The 16713-nt window shown below is 48.4% G+C and overlaps 1 protein-coding gene across 3 annotated transcripts in view; it reads right to left on the reverse strand.

The window, feature by feature from the left end:
* LOC105484801 (leucine rich repeat neuronal 2) overlaps window positions 1-16713 on the reverse strand; it is a 79166-nt gene that overhangs the window by 27518 nt on the left and 34935 nt on the right. The window lies entirely within an intron of this gene.

Genomic DNA, 16713 nt, shown 5'->3' on the forward strand with positions numbered 1-16713 from the left:
AAGGACTGCCCCAGCCTCTGCAGCCAGCAGGGACCATGTCCAGCAGGACTCGTCCCTACAGGGGATAGCTGATGGCTTTCTCTGGTCCCAGCCAGGAGTCATTACCCCCACAATGTCTAGTTTAAACAAGTGATTAGGCAGCTCTATTAAGAGCACACGTGCTTCCTGCCAGGGAGGAACAGGAACCTGCAGAGGTAGTTGAGGGTGAGAGGGAGGAGGACCTCAGGGGTCTTGCAGCAACGGGCTCTTCTACAAAGCATTTTCCAGCCCATCCCCTGGAAGGTGGAGCACCTAAGTGTTTCACAAGCCAGCATCCTGAGGGGCTCAGAGCCTGATAGACTGATTTTCAGACATGGAGCCAAATCCTGACTGTCGGACAGCCCACCCACACCACGATGGACATGAAGAACCCTGAGCCATTTAAACAGACAGACAACCCAAAGCTCTCATTATGGCCAGTGCTTCAACCTCTCCACACAGGGCGTTGCCAACACACTCTTCTAAAACAATTACTTCATCTGAGTTATATTTCCTTTGTTTTCTCCAGGAGCTTAGGAACAGAGAAGGGGTCAGAAAAGGAGACATCATCAGAAACGATGTATTTTGTAAATGTATTCCCCCCAGCATCTCCAGAGAGAAAGCCTTCTTAATCTGAAGTCCTCAGTTGGACTGCAGAGAGTCTGGGAATTATCTGAAATTGCATGCAAACATGTTTGTGTGTGAATGTGTGAGCACAGGTGCATTTTTCCGGCGAGAAGGTCCATAGCTTATATCAGCTTCTGAGAGGGGTCTGTGGCCTCCCAACATGTTAAGTGCTGTTCTAGTCCTTGCTTGGTTCTGAAGATGGTGGGTTGGCCCCTTTCCACAAAGATGACTCCATATTTGGGAATTCAGGGGTGCATTTTGAGGTCTGGATTCCACCTATTTGAAGAGGGGGCAAGGATGAGGTTGGGGTGCAGCTGAGGGAGAATCATGACAGGGTGTGTGTGTCAGGCAGAGCCGTGGCCGCCTCTAATCCAGAGGCGGTGATGGAGTGCCTTCCTCATTGCCTCATTTTTCCCATTGTGACAGCTCCATATCTACTGTTCCCTGTCACCCTGGTGACAGCCTTCTAATGATGAAGGCAGCAACAATGTCATATAAATTCCTCCAGAAACCCTGGGGCTAGAGGAAGATCAGGCTCAGGAAGCTGGGAACCAAATGCTCTGCACCACAAAGTGGAAAGAACAAAGCCTTTAGGATGTGAAAGACCTGAGTTCAAATCCTGCCCTGGCCTCTTCCCACCAGTGTGACCTTGAACAAATTACTGAACCTCTCTGGGTGTCAGCTTCTATATTGTAATATGAGAGTATTATATCACAGAGTTATTGTGAGGATTAAATGTGATAATGCTCGCAGAGAATCTGACATAGTATCTAGCATGCAATAGGCACTCAGTAAATGGGTTCCCTTTCCCAGCAGGCATGGGCGGGGACATGCATGCCCCTACCCATCTGCTGCACCACTGCAGTATCAGAGAAAAGGGAGTCCCGGGGGAACAGCTGTTTAGTAAAATGGGAATGGTGGTCAGAAGCCACATTCCCCCTACACTGTTGACCACATTCTACCAAATCCTCACATCCGGCCCCTTCTCCTCCATGAAGCCGTCCTCACAGTGCTCTTCCCTGAGATTCCACAGTTGCCATCTGGACTTTCCATCTGTACCATGCAGCCTCCCTCCCTCTCTCTCCTGGTGATGGGGGAGGTCACTTTCTCTCCTTTCTCAAAGGGTAGAGCCCTTGGCTGGCCTGGCAGCTCCCTCCACAGCCCCATCCCTGCCCACCTCTTCAGATCCTCTCCTCCTCTTCTTTTTCCCCTGCCCTGGACAGGAGCTGGCTGTTCTTTTGTGATTTCAGGTCTTTAAACCTGTTGTTCTGGAATGTCCTTCCATTCTCTGCTTAGGGAGCTCATAATTATCCTCCAAGTGTCAACTCAATTGTCATCCCCTTTGTGACACCTTTCTTCTCTCCTCTTGCTCCCACAACACCTACCCTAGTTTACCATGAGCCATGGTGAGTCCATCTGCCTCCCCAGACTGAGCTTCTCAAGAGCAGGGGCTGGCTGGGCCTTCTTCATCCCTAGCATCCCCTCACCTGGCATAGGGTCTGCACATGGTCAGTGCTCAATAAATGCGGCTTGGGGTAAAAGAACAAACAACATGGTTCCCAGGGCTGGCAGTGGAATCTCCTTAATAGAAGTTTCCTGTAAAGGTGGCAGTCCCTCCCCAAGGGTGGCTAGCTTGGGTCCTGCTGGAGCAGGCCTGTGTGTAGACTAGTTGTGTGGGAGGTTGATGGTTAGAGGACTGATACGCTCATCCCATCTGGATTCCGCACCTATCTACTCCAAGCCACAGGGCAGGGCAGAAGGCTTTTGCCAACCATCCAGGTACTTTCTCCATCTTACACCTGCACAGAGAGGGAGAGGGTGAGGATGGGGTGGGGATGAAGAAGGGAATTCATAGTCATGAGCATTGACAGTGTCATAGGTCCAACTCTTGTGTGACTGATATTCTTAAATCATTATACAGATGGGGAAACCGAGGTGGCTTATTTACCCAGAGGCATACAAGAAGTTGCACTGAGCTAAAATTGGAGCCAGGTTGGTCTGGCCCTAGAGTAACAGTTCTTTTCTTTATAAGATGCTGCCTTCTGCAGAAATCACAAACAACACCCCAAGGAAACAGGAACAGGTAAAAAGGCTCATGCTAAAACATGTGTGTGCGTTGGCATCTTTCTTTAAAGAATGGGTGGAGAATGGGCTGGGTCAGTTGCTAAGGTGGCACTGGGCAGCCTTTCCTCCATCGTGTCTGGACATGGGTAAAAGAATGATTTCACAGTAGGGTTTAGGTTGACAAGGCACTTTCTCACATGTGTGATTGCATGTGGAATCATCATGGCAACTCCCTGAGGCAGGTGTTACCATCTCCATGTACTGATGAGGAAACTTCAGAATGTCTGTGTATTAGTCCATTTTCACACTGCTATGAAGAAATACCCAAGACTGGGTAATTTATACAGGAAAGAGGTTTAATTAACTCACAGTTCTGCATGGCTGGGGAGGCCTCAGGAAACTTACAATCATGGCAGAAGGAAAAGGAAAAGCAGGAACCTTCTTCACAGGGTAGCAGGACGGAGTGAGTGCAAGCAGGTGAAATGACAGGTGCTTATAAAACCATCAGATCTCATGAGACTTATTATCATGAGAACAGGCAAGGGGGAAGCCACACCCATGATTCAATTACTTCCACTTGGTCCCACCCTTGACATGTGGGGATTATAGGAATTACAATTCAAGGTGAGATTTGGGTGGGGAGAGGGAGCCAAACCATATCACTAAGTTAGCACAGTGATTTCTCTCAGTAACAACCCAGGGCCTTTAGAGACCCGTCATCCCACCATGCTTGGCTACTTGCAATACCTGGCCAAAGTCTCAACCCCAAAAGAATGGGAGGAGGACCGGAGGAAAAAGTGGTGGCAGGGAAGGAAGACCTCCAAGGTGAGAAAAGACGGGGAGGGGGGACTCCAGACACAGGTGAATTAGGGGAAGGGGTGGGGACCAGGCGGCCTGGACTGAACCAGCCCGTCTCATTAGGGACCCGACTGCCTGTATTTTAGATCAGAAATATATGACCTGAAAAAACTCGGGATTTGTTTCCATGCTTTCTTGGGGTAGGCTGTGTGTGTGTGTGTAGTTTTTCTTTTAGTTTTTAGTGAACGTTCCTTAAAAAAAAAACTACTCTTGTCTGAGCTGAAATTCTGGGGAAACAGGGTTGGTACAGCCCAGGAGCAGTGCAGCGCATCAGAGATAGCAGCTACTGTGGCAGACTCTGGGAGAGCTGGGGGAGCTGTTGGGGAGGAGGGAGCAGTTACATCCAGGGAAAAACACTGTCAAGGCTGGATTTTCTCCCTTCATGAGAACCTGGGAGTCAGGACTCAGGCAAGATTCATGGGCCAGTCCAAACTGAGACGTGCTGGACATATCGATGTATACCAGCTTTCAAAGATTCAGTATGAAAAAAGAATGTGAAATATCTCATTCATGAATTTGTTATTGATTGCATTTTGAAATGTTTTTGATATATTGGGTTAATATGTTATTAATTTCACCTGTTTCTTTTTACCTTTTTAATGGGACTTGCGTTACATTTCTATTGGACATAGATCTCTATATTCTAACACAGACCGTGGATTAGAAAGACTTAGGTTCAAATCCCACATCCACCACTTACTCAGGGACACCTGGCAGGCGAGCCCAGCTACAGCCACCAAAGACAAGATGAGCCCATCCATAGGGAAAGAGCAACTGGATTCCAAGCTAGGGTTCTGTCTCAACCCAGAAGCTTTTACCCACTTTCCGTAGGGATGGCAGAGCCTCCACGAGTGTGGCTGGCTTAACTTTTGCTGCAGTAGGCAAGGGGGTGCCCAAGAACTTGGCCTGCAGTGACCAGGATTGCAAGATTCTGATTCCAGGAAAGGAACCAAGGAGGTTAAAAAAAAAAAAAAAAAAAGAGGCTAGAAAGTTAAGAGGAAAAGAAGGCCTTAAAGAGACTGGTCTGGCAGGGTTAATAGTTTCTTTCCTTCAATAAAGATTTCATGCCACGTTGAATAAATAAAATACCACACAATTGCAAAAGATGCATTCCACAGTATATTAGATACCACCACACTGTTACCCACATCTGTCAGCCACCATCAGAGTGACTGATGACTTATCAAAAGCCACTCTGACATTTCCAAATGAGATGTTTTGATAGAGGTGCCATTCAACAGGGCCAAAAAAGCAGATAGAACTTGAATGTAAATGAGGAACATTTGTCACCTTTGTCTCACCTATTTAAAGGTTTCTTGTCTGACAACAAGGAGAGGGAGAGAGGGAGTGAGGGGAGAGGAGGTGGAGGATGGGCAGGTAAGAAGGTAAGGGGGAAGGGGAGAGAGCACCAACTCCAAAAGAGCCCAAAGGAGAAAGGCTGGTCCCTGAGAGCAGTAGGAAGTCAAAGAGAAGCAAAGCCCAGATGGACAGCTCTGATTTTTATGCTGAGTCACTCTATGACTCAGCAGGAAGGAGCAATATCAAGAACAAAGACCAGAGCTATCCAAGGTGGCAGCCCCACAAGAGGCCACTGGGTGTTTGCAATGTGGCCAGTCCAAATGGAGATGTGCTTAACATGTAAATGTACTCCAGCTTTCAAATATTTAATAAGAAAAAAGAATGTGAAATATCTCATTCATGAATTTGTTATTGATTGCATTTTGAAATATTTTTGCTATATTGGGTTAATATGTTATTAACGTCACCTGTTTCTTTTTGCCTTTTTAATGCAGCTTGCATTATATTTCTATTGAACATACATTTCTATATTCTAACAGACTATGGATTAGAAAGACTTAGGTTCAAATCCCTCCTCCACCACTTACTCAGGGACACTTGGCAGGTGAGCCCAGCTACAGCTACTGAAAACAAGACAGGTCAAACCATAGGGAAAGAACACACAGCTGGAACAGGATGGGCTGGGATGGGCAGCATGTGTGGAAACAGTGGGGAAAATGTGAAGAGGAGAATGTCAGAGAGGTGCAGCCAACTGCACCTTCCCACAGGAGACAGTCAGAGAGGGCCTGGGCAGGGTGCAGAAGAAGCTGTGGCCTCTCCTAAGGCTGCCCTCACTACTGGGTACATCCCAATGCCGAATCCCAGCATGTCAAGAGTTGGAAGAAGCCTGAAAGAGGATCCAATCCAGCGACCCCAGGAAAATAGGCCCAGAGCCAGGAAATTCCTTCCATGTGCTTTCCACTGCCTCCCCCGCAGCACCTCCAGTTTGTGTGTCCACTGAATCGAGGGATGGTATCCAAGATGCGACCGCTGCATGCCAACAATGAGGTCCTCTTGTATGGCACTGAGAGTTTTATTCCCGGGAGCCTTCACCTGCATGGACTTGTTACCACAGTTTGTCTTCTAGCCTCGCCCCCACCAGCCTACTTTTTGGTTAGGTTGGTTTGATTCATTCATCCATTTATACTCTGCAGCTGTGTGCTGAGAACCAGGCCATGAGCTAGGGATACGGAGATAAATAAGACCCATCCCTGCCCTCCAGGACCACACAGTCTAGTGGTTTTGAAATGTGGAGCTGTTCAGACCACAGCCCCTTTATATATATATTATATATATAAAGTGGTGACCTTCCCCACTTTACAGCTAACTGGAGGTTACCCAGTGGTGGTGGCAGGGCCGGACAGAGACGGCTCCTGACCAGAACAGAGGCCTTTCCACTCGCTGAGCTGCCTCCACTGGCACATGGAGCGAGAGGCAGCTGCGTGGAGCTGGGATGAGGTCAGGCCAGAGTCACCAAAAGACAGGTGGATGCACCAGAGCCGAGACCCTGACTTCAGAAAGGACACGAGGTAAAGGGATTTGTGGAAGGCCACAGAGCAAATCAGCGTCAAAGCCAGGACAAGAACTCAGGATTTCTGATTCCAAACTTAACTCCTCAAGCAGTGGTGACTCAAAGAGATGGATGAGCACAGGGCCAGGGGCAGAAGCCAGGAGCTGCAGTTGACTCCCTCACCTGCTGCTGCTCAGGACGCAGGGTTGATTCTCGCCCCAGAGCAACCTGCTGAGGGTCAGGGGCTCTGGGCTGAACAGCCCCACATTCAGAAACCACTAGACTGTGAGGTTCTAGAGGGCAAGGATGTGCCTTATTTACCTCTGTATCCCCAGCTCATGGCCTGGTTCTCAGCACACAGCTGCAGTATGTGAACGAATGGATGTGCACATGAATGAATCAACCCAACCCAACTGGAAATGAGGCTAAATGGGGGTGGGAGGTGGTAGAAGAACATGGACAGGGTTGCTCGGGATGCATTCTTTTCTTCTTTCCTGCATCTCTGAACATGCCAGGCATTGTGCAGGGAAGAGAGGAAAGCAGTGTCCAGGTAAGAAGATAGACAATTAAGCAACCAATAAGAAGAAACACGAAGGGCTGTGAGTTCCTCCAGGGCCTTGACCCCTATGTGACCTTGACCAGATCCTTCTCCTCTCTAGGACTTAATTTGTTTAGAGGAACGGAAGTTAGATTAAACGATCCAAGGTTCACTTCCCACACTGACCCCCATGACTGGCAGACATAGACATGAGCCCTCTCCCGGCTGCAGAGAATCATGGCCTAGCCCCACCACGGCAGTAGGGGGTATGGGGAGAGCAAGGCCAGGCAAAGGCACCCTGGCATGAAGGAGGCAGACACTCCTGGAAGCAGGGTCCCCAGAGACTGTGCAGCCAGAGGTAACTGGCTGTGACAAGGAGTGAGTCAGTAGTCAATTCCATTCAATAAAACTTTGATTGCCTATGAGCCTTGTAAACAGGCAACTCCCCTGTGGGCCGGGTGGGAGGTGCTCTCTTCTTTCCTCCCTCCTTCCTGCCAGCACCGGTCCAGCCTGGCCCTGGGCCCTGTGCCAACCCGAAAACTTCCTCAGCCTCTGATGCAAGCTGGGCAGCTGAGGGTTAAGTGCCCGCTGGCAGGTGAGGGCTCAGGGCCTAGGGGCAGTGGGAGGGGAGGGAGCAGGAATCACTTAGCCCTCATTAGTCCAAATTAAAATCAGGAGTGAGGTGACAATTACAATTTGCAGCGGGCTAATTGTTTTCCCTCAAAAGCTGATCGTTTTGCAGATTGGGGAAATTAATTGTTTGAAGTCCCAGGTGGATTGCCTTGAACCCAGCGCAGGCCAGGCAGGCCCTGCCTTTATCTCGTCACCACCCCTCAGGGATACACTCAGCAGTGGCTTCTGCCCTTTGGGATTCTCAGGCAGGGAGAGACTGAGGGTCAGGTGTGAGGGTAGGGATCCTTCAGGTGGGAAGAGGGGAGAACACTGGCAGAGAGGTAGGCTGGGGGATGCCAGCAGCTGGGGCCTGGCATCCAGGAGGGGCGCTTTGCCTACCTGACGCCAACTGCTCTGCGGAGGGGTGTATCTAAGAAGCCTCCTTGGACCTACCGGAAGTTCCCACTTCCACTCTGCATCCAAAAGTCCCTGTAAAGTTCACTCATTCAACAAACATCGACAACCCACTGTGTGCCAAGTGTTACTTCAGGAGGGCTGGGGACACGGTGCTGAATAACTCAAACACAATCCCTCCGCTCATGGATTTTACTTGGGGGGATAGATGGACAATAAACGTGTAAGTAGACATCAGAGAGTGGTAGGGGCTCGGAAGGAACGACGGACAGCAGGAGGGATGGGGCTCCAAAGACTCCCATACCCTAATCCCAGAGCCAGTGGAATCTGTCACCTTCCAGGGCAGAAAGAACCCTACAGATGTAATTACAGTTATGAACTTTAGAGAATGTCTTGGATTATCTGGGTGGGACAAATCTAGTCACATGAGTCATTAAAGCAGCTTTCTCCAGCGGCAGGCAGAAGAGGGATTCCAAGCGTGCGATGATCTGATATCCTGTTGCTGGTTCTGAGGAAGCTGTGCACAAGGACTGGAGGGCGCCGCCTAGGAGCCGAGGACCACTCTCAGCTGCCAGCCAGCATGGAAGCAGGGACCTCAGTCCTACAGTCACCTGAATGAGCTCAGGAGCAGATCCTCCTAGAGTCTTCAGATAGAGTCCAGCTGGCTGGCACCTTGATTTTGGCCTTTTTGAAACCTGGAGCAGAGAAATCGGCCAAGCCAACCCGGACAGACTTCTGGCCGACAGAGCTGTGAGATGGCAAATGTGTGTTTCTTTAAGCTGCTACGTTTGTGGCGATTTGTTATGGCAGCAATAAAATGCTATTTCAGGAACTAAACAAGGTCATAGGAGAGTGACTTGGTGCTGCATTAACATGGGTGGCCTCTTTGAAGAAGGGACTGACACCTGGATGATGCTGAAGCAGAGTGGGGTGACCAACTTGTCCCCATTTCCCAATTTCAGCATTTAGGTCCTGTATCCCCGCAAAATCCCCCAGCCCCAGGCAAACCGGATTGCTTGTCAGCATTTGGCAGAAGGAACGGCCTGAGCAAAGGCTTGGGGAGTGGGAGCTTTCAGGTGAGTTGCCACAAAAAGCATCCCAAGGGAAGTTCTGTCGGACATAGGAGCCGGTGATGGGGGCTCCTGGGGAATCGTGCAGAAAACTCTTTCGAATGGGGACTGAGCAACTCTACCCGAGGATAGGTGAGAACTCCCAGCCCTCCTTCCAGAACCCCATCCTCCTGCTATAGGGCTTAAGAATCACCAGCCCCTGCCTGCCCTGCCCTGAGGCTGCTTCCTTTCTCCCCTGGCCCAACTCCCTTCCCCAGCCAGCTCTGCCAGGGCCCAGGTGTCTCCCAGTGCCCGGGTACCAGATGCCTGCTGTGGCTTTCCCCAGTGGGATGCTGGCATTCTGCCAAGCAGCACACAGCAGGGGGAATTTTTCAAGACATCTTTAATTAGTGAGACAATAGGAGGCTGGGAAGCCGAGAAGACAAAGGTTGCGGATGGCTTCACACCCTGTCAAAACAGTGGCTGTGAGCCTGAAGAATGCCTGAAAGGCAAAGGGACAGGGAAAAACAGAGATGGGCCATGGGACCCTTCCCCCTCCTCTCTCCCCTTCTCCCCCTCCTCTCCACCCCTGCCCCCTCACCTTCCTCCTTGCCTCCCTGATCCATAGCTGTAGCCGCCTTTACATTAACCCACCCCTCTCCCAGTTCAGCTGGTCACCTCCCAGCGCTGTTTCGAGTCAGGTAAGAGGCGGCTGTTTAGGAGCTCAGCAAGGAGGCAGAAGAGCAAAGAAGGACCTGAGCTAAAGTTTTGGCTCCTTGTCTCATTATCTGGGTGATGCCTGGCAAGTTAATTGCTCTGGGTCTCAGTTTTCTCTTCCCTACAATTAGAGTAATAATGCCTGCTTTGCAGGGTGGTGGTTGTAAAGATTAGAGATGTCAAAAGTGCCCCACATGGAGTAGGTACTGGATAAGTGGCAGCTATTTCTGCTATGAGAGCTTGCACCTCCCATCCTGGATCCCAGCCCTCCAATCCAATATTTCCCAAACTCAGAGCGTGCTCAAGGATCACTCAGAGAGCTTGTTAACATGCAAATGCCCATCCCACTCCTTAGGGTGGAGCCCAGACACCTGCAGATCGAAAAGCTTCCAAGCAGGTGATTCCAATGCAGGCAACTGGGTCTGCTTCCTGGGAAAAGAGCTAGCCCAGGGCAGTCCTGCACCTGGGTCCATTTCAGAAGCCATTCCCCTACAGACGGAGGGCGCTGGCAGGGAAGTGAGGTCTTGCCTCTCCCACCAACCTGCTACCTTCACGTGAGTGTCTGTCCCAGGGGCAGCTTCCACATCTAAGCAAGGTGAGTTGGTCCTCAGGTCAGAGCTTCTGCAGAAGGGACCTCGGTATCCACCTCATTTTGCTTCCTTGTTTTTCAATGGAAGAAGCAGAGTCCCAGAGCAGGGAAGTGACTAGTATTAGATGGTGCAAAAGTAATTGCAGTTTTTGCCATTGAAAGTGACAGCAAAAAACTGCAATTACTTTTGCACCAGCCTAATATTAATATAAGGGCACACACTGAACTCTGGGCTTCTGATTCTCATCTGCAAGATACAAGTACACAGCTACAAGATGGCTAGCCCCTCTCAAATCAGAAGTTCTAAGTTCCTCTAGGAGTTGGTTCCGTTGAACCCAGGTTGGGAAACCCTGAAGGAAGCCTGAGGCTGATGACCTTCTTGATCTCTAATCAACTTCTTCACACCTCTCTGATTTCTGGGCCAGGACGGCTGCTTTTCCCTTGCCAAATAATGACAGGCTGACCCTTACTGAACACTTGGTATGAACTAGGAACTCTTCTAAGCACTTTACTTGTATTAACCCATATAAGCCTACAACAACCCTGTGATGCCTTTATCTTCATTTATAAATGGGAATCTAAAATACAGAGATTGGCCCGGGTGCAGTGGCTCATGCCTGTAATCCTAGTGCTCTGGGAGGCAGAGGCAGAAGGATCACTTGAGACCAAGAGTTCAAGACCAGCCTGGGCAACATAGTGAGACTCTGTCTCTACAAATATTTAAAAATTCAGCCAGGTGTAGTGGTGTGCAACTTTAGTCCCAGCTACTTGGGAGGCTGAGGCAGGAGGATCACTTGAACCCTGTAGGCCCTGTAAGGCCCAGTCTGGGCAACAGAGTGAGACCCCATCTCAAAAAAAGAAAAGGAAAATTATTTAGCTGGGCATGGTGGCATGTACCTGTAGTCTCAGCTACTCAGGAGGCTGAGGTGGAAGGATCACTTCAGTCTAGGAGTTGAGGCTGCAGTGAGCCATAATTGTGCCAGTGCACTCCCTCTTTGGTGACAGTGTGAGACCCTGACAAAAAAAACCCCAAAAACCTAAGATTAAGTAACCTGCCTGAGGTCACATAGCTGAAGCTGGGATTTGAATCTCGGCAGTCTGGCCCCAAAGTCTGTGTGCTTAACCACTGAGGAACATTGTCCTTGAAGCCATACTTGTAAGTACATGATACACTGCCAACCCAAAGTCAGTAAGGACTGGTGTAAAGAGGACTGGATTAAAAATTAGAAGACCCAATTGCCCGAGAAGGGGTATGAGGAGCCTTCTGGATACTGGAATGTTCAAGCTGTTCACTTGAGATTTATGGGTTTAAGGCCAGGCGCGGTGGCTCACGCCTGTAATCCCAGCACTTTGGGAGGCCGAGGCGGGTGGATCACAAACTCAGGAGATCGAGACCATCCTGGCTAACACAGTGAAACCCGATTTCTCCTAAAAATACAAAAAATAAAAATAAAAATAAAAAAATAGCCGGGCATGGTGGCGGGCACCTGTAGTCCCAGCTATTCAGGAGGCTCAGGCAGGAGAATGGCATGAACCAGGAGGCAGAGCTTGCAGTGAGCCAAGATTGTACCACTGCACTCCAGCCTGGGCGACAGAGCAAGACTCCGTCTCAAAAAAAAAAAAAAAAAAAGACTTATGGGTTTGAATACTATAGACAAGTTTAATCTAAATGAAAAATTAGAAGGCTTGGGTTTGTCCCAATGGTGGCCTATTTATTAGCTGTGTGACCATTAGCTTGTTAGGCCTTGGTTTTTTTTTTCATCTGCAAACCAGAACAATTAGAATGAAAGCCTGCTTTCTTAGTCGATAAGGAAGTTGTACAAAGTTCTTTCTTTGTATCGCAGGTCCCATCCAGCTGTCTTCATCCTTTTTGCCTCCCCCGATAGAAAACTCGCTGCCAAACTCTCCCTGGTAGTACTCACAGCACATGTGGCTACTTGCATCCTTCCCTGGACCAGAAGCTCTTTGATTCCATCCAGCCATCCAAGTCGTCCAACTTTGTGCTCATGCAGAAGTGGCCCTTGGTAGTCACATCCATCACTGGCATTAACCAGTGCGTGCTGGAACCAGCTTGCACCAGTCCATGAGAGCTGACGGGGCTCACCTCTTCCCAACTCCACCCTCAACAACATTACATCGTAGGTTGAAATTGGCTGTGATGGAAATACTGAAAACTGGCAAACACTACAAATCAGGGCTTCCTTCCTTGCCACTCCCCCAGCACAACATCCCTGCCATGAACCCAAAGTGTTCCTCTCAAGTGGGCCCCAGGAGGTTTATAAGAGCTCTGGGACTACCAGTAGCTGGGGAACTGTGGTGTGAGTGTAGTTGTTCTGAAACTTTAATGTGTGCAAAAGACATTCTCCATTCCGTAGCCCCTGTGGACATTCCCAGCTCCCCCAGGCCTTGGCTGAAGAAACTGCCGAGTGGGAGTGGGACACAGGTGGCTGGACCCAGCTGAGGCAAGTTCTCCGATGGTGGAACTGACCACCCTAGCAAGTGGTGCTACAACCTTGATGGCATCCCTACTTCAGGTCTCACCAAGTTTATGCTCTATGTTTGGTGGGTTTTCGTTTTTGTTTTCTTGAGACAGGGTCTTGCTCTGTCACCAAGGCTGGAGTGCAGTGGCGTGATCTGGGGTCATTGCAGCCCCCATCTCCCAGGCTCAAGTGATCCTCCCACCTCAGCCTCCCAAGTAGCTGGGACTACAGGCATGTGCCACCATGCCAAGCTAATTTTTTAAAAAATGTTTTGTTTCTTAGAGAAGGGATCTTACTTATTTCCCAGGTTGATCTTGAACTCCTGGGCTCAAGTGATCTGCCATCCTAGGCCTCCCAAAGTGCTGGGATTACAGGCATGAGCCACTGTGCCCAGCCAGGTGAGGTGTTTTTTTTTCCTCCTCCTTCCTTTCTCTTCCTCTCTACATTCATTCAAACACCAATTCCATGTATTTTCTCTGCCAGGCACTGGGAATAGATACAAGATGAACAAGATCCAGCCTCTGTCCCGAGGAAGCTCTGTACCTAGCAGGGCAGACAGACTCACAAATATGACTGTGGCCCTGGGGGCTGCCGACAGGACAAGGGCACCAAAATGCAGGATAACTGTGTTCAGAGCAGCACAGTGGCCCTCAGAGCTCCACGTCTTTCCTTTCCTCTATTCTTTCTTTTTTTTTTTTTGAGACGGAGTCTCGCTCTGTCGCCCAGGCTGGAGTGCAGTGGCGCGATCTTTGCTCACTGAAAGCTCCGCCTCCCAGGTTCACGCCATTCTTCTGCCTCAGCCTCCTGAGTAGCTGGGACTACAGGTGCCCGCCACCACGCCTGGCTAATTTTTTTGTATTTTTAGTAGAGATGGGGTTTCACCGTGTTAGCCAGGATGGTCTCGATCTCCTGAGTTTGTGATCCACCCGCCTCGGCCTCCCAAAGTGCTGGGATTACAGATGTTAGCCACCGCGCCCGGCCCCCCTCTATTCTTTCTTTGTCTCTTCTCTATCTCTGGCCTGCCCCTGGCTCTCTGCATCCATGTGTGACAAAGATATAGTAACTGGTAAGTACAGTATGACATTCTTATCGAAAAATTAGAAGGTATAGAAAAACATGGAGAAAATTTAAATAATCCCCTTTTCTACCTCCTGGTGCTAACCACTGTTAACATTTTGATGCATATCTTTTCAGGCTTTTTCTTATGACAGAATATTCTTACGATTTGTCTTTCCCTGGGGTTCATGTCATCTTTCTTGTTTTCCACCTTGTTTTGATAGAGTACATCTTTTTTGAGTTGCTTTTGAAAAAGAGGTAAGTTTCTTGAAAGTCTTAATGTTTGAAAATTTTTGCATGAACATTTTTGCAAATGTTTGCATGTCTTTATTGAGCCTCCATATCTGACAGTTTGACTGGAAATATAATTTCAGATCGTAAATAACATTCCCTCACATGTTGGAAGACACCATTCCATGACCTATTTGCTTCTAGGGCTGCTGTTGAGAAGTCTGCTCTATCCTAAAGCCTGTCTTTTTCTTCCTGGCTTGTGGAATCTTCACTTTACACCTGACATTCTGAAATCGCAAAACGTTGTGTCTTTGTGAGGGTCTCTTCTTCATTAATTGTGCTAGGCACCTAATGGACCCTTGCCATCTGGAAAGTAATCATCTTCATTGAACGAAACAACATATTTTAAGTTTCCAAGACCTTGTTCTGTGCATCTTCCTTAAAAAATAAAAATCACCCAAATGTCTACCAACTGATAGATGGATAAAAAAATATGGTATATCTGATGGGCGTGATGGCTCATGTCTGTAATCCCAGCACTTTGGGAGGCCGAGGCGGGTGGATCATCTGAGGTCAGGAGTTTGAGACTAGCCTGGCCAACATGGTGAAACCCCCGCCTCTACTGAAAATAGAAAAATTAGCCAGGTGTGGTGGTGCGGGCCTGTAATCCCAGCTACTTGGGAGGCTGAGGCAGGAGAATCACTTGAACCTGGGAGGCGGAGGTTGCAGTGAGCCGAGATCAAGCCATTGCACTCCAGCCTGGGTGACACAGCAAGACTCCATCTCAAAATATATATCTGTGTGTGTGTGTGTGTGTGTGTGTGTGTGTGTGTGTGTGTGTAGTATATCCATATAATGCAGAAATATTCAACTACAAAAAGGAACGTAGTAATGGCACATGCTACAACCCAGATGAACCTTGAAAACATGCTAAGTGGAAGATGCCAGACACAAAGGCTACGAATTGTATGATTCCATTTATATGACACGTCCAGAAAAAGCAAATCTATACAGACAGAAAGCAGACTAGTGGTTGACAGGGTCTGGGGGAAGGGGAGAATGAGGAGTGGCTGCTGATGGATATGGGGTTTTTTGGGGGCGATAATGAGAATGTTTTAGAGTTAGATAATGGCAATGGATGTACAACCTTGTGAATATATTAAAAACTACCAAATTGTAAACTTTAAAATGGTGAATTTTATGGTATTTGAATTATATCTCAATTTTTTAAAAAGGCCCCATGATCTTGTTTTGTGGGTATAATTTTGTCTCTCAACTCTCTGAGGATATCAGTTGAGGTGGCGATGGAGGTTTTTATTTGTTCTTTTGCTCCCTGCATAGTATTTCCTTTCTTCAAGTTTTTATTTATTGTTTATTTTGGCTTATGCTTTTTAAATATTAGATACCTCTCTTAAAATTCTAGTAAGCCTTAGCCAATGGTTCTTTTTTTTTTTTTTTTTTTTTTTGAGACTGAGTCTCACTCTGTCACCCAGGCCAGAGTGCAATGGCGCAATCTCGGCTCACTGTAACCTCTGCCTCCCAGGTTCAAGCCATTCTCCTGCCTCAGCCTCCTGAGTAGCTGGAATTACAGGCACATGCCACCATGCAGGGCTAATTTTTATATTTTAGTGGAGACAGGGTTTCACTGTATTGGCCAGGCTGATCTCAAACTCCTGACCTTAGGTGATTTGCCCACCTTGTCTCCCAAACTGTTGGGGTTACAGGCATGAGCCACTGTGCCCGGTCAATGGTTCGTATTTACAGGTGAGACATTTAAAGCCTATTGGAATGGGCAGGGCTTAAGTGAGAGGGAGGGGGTCTCCCAAATGTCATCACTTGTCCAACTACCAATATTTTTAGACCCAACTGGAAGAAATGACCAAAAGGCTTCCCCATTTGGCTTGGAAACTTTGAGCAAATGCTCATTTTTCCAACATAGTGCCTCATCTCTACCCATACTTGTACCCATATCCCCAAGTCAGCACTTTTTGGGTTCAGTCCCTTTGGAAAGCAAAGTTTTCTTCAGGATGCTCTAGGGTAAAGCAGGGACAGTCATGGGGTGAAATGGGGGTGAGGAAAGGATCTGAGGTATCACTCTCCTGTTTCTGGCCCTACTCCATACCCTGTCTTCAGATGCCAACCATTTCTCAGCCTCTCTGTGGTTTTACAGCAGGAATCTGCCCATTTCTTACTGACTCCTCTCTTTGGGAGTCTCTAGGTTTTTCTTGCTCTATCAAGCCAAGTCAGTTACCTTTTCAAGTTCCAAAATTGTACTGACATTTATTTGCTTTGATCTCCTCCCCTGCCCTTGTGGGCCTACATCTTTTTTACTTCTTTACTCGTAGTGTGGTTTGGGGAGGCAGCGCAGAGCACCAGGGATGTTAGTCCATCATGTTTAAACCGAAGTCCCTCCTTGCTGTTGTCATTCAAAAGGCAGTCACTGGTATTCTCTGTTTATCATAAGGTGGCTTCTGCCATTATGACCAACCCCAGTCTGACATGACATAGTATGTAATGCTGACTTGCCAGTGCTGTGAGACCAGCAGGCGAACCTCCTGGCAAGCTGAGAGTTGGGTGACTTTGCCCTCAATAGCCATTCTCATTATATTTCT

Source organism: Macaca nemestrina, chromosome 1 (genome assembly GCF_043159975.1).
Source record: "Macaca nemestrina isolate mMacNem1 chromosome 1, mMacNem.hap1, whole genome shotgun sequence".
NCBI lineage: Eukaryota > Metazoa > Chordata > Mammalia > Primates > Cercopithecidae > Macaca > Macaca nemestrina.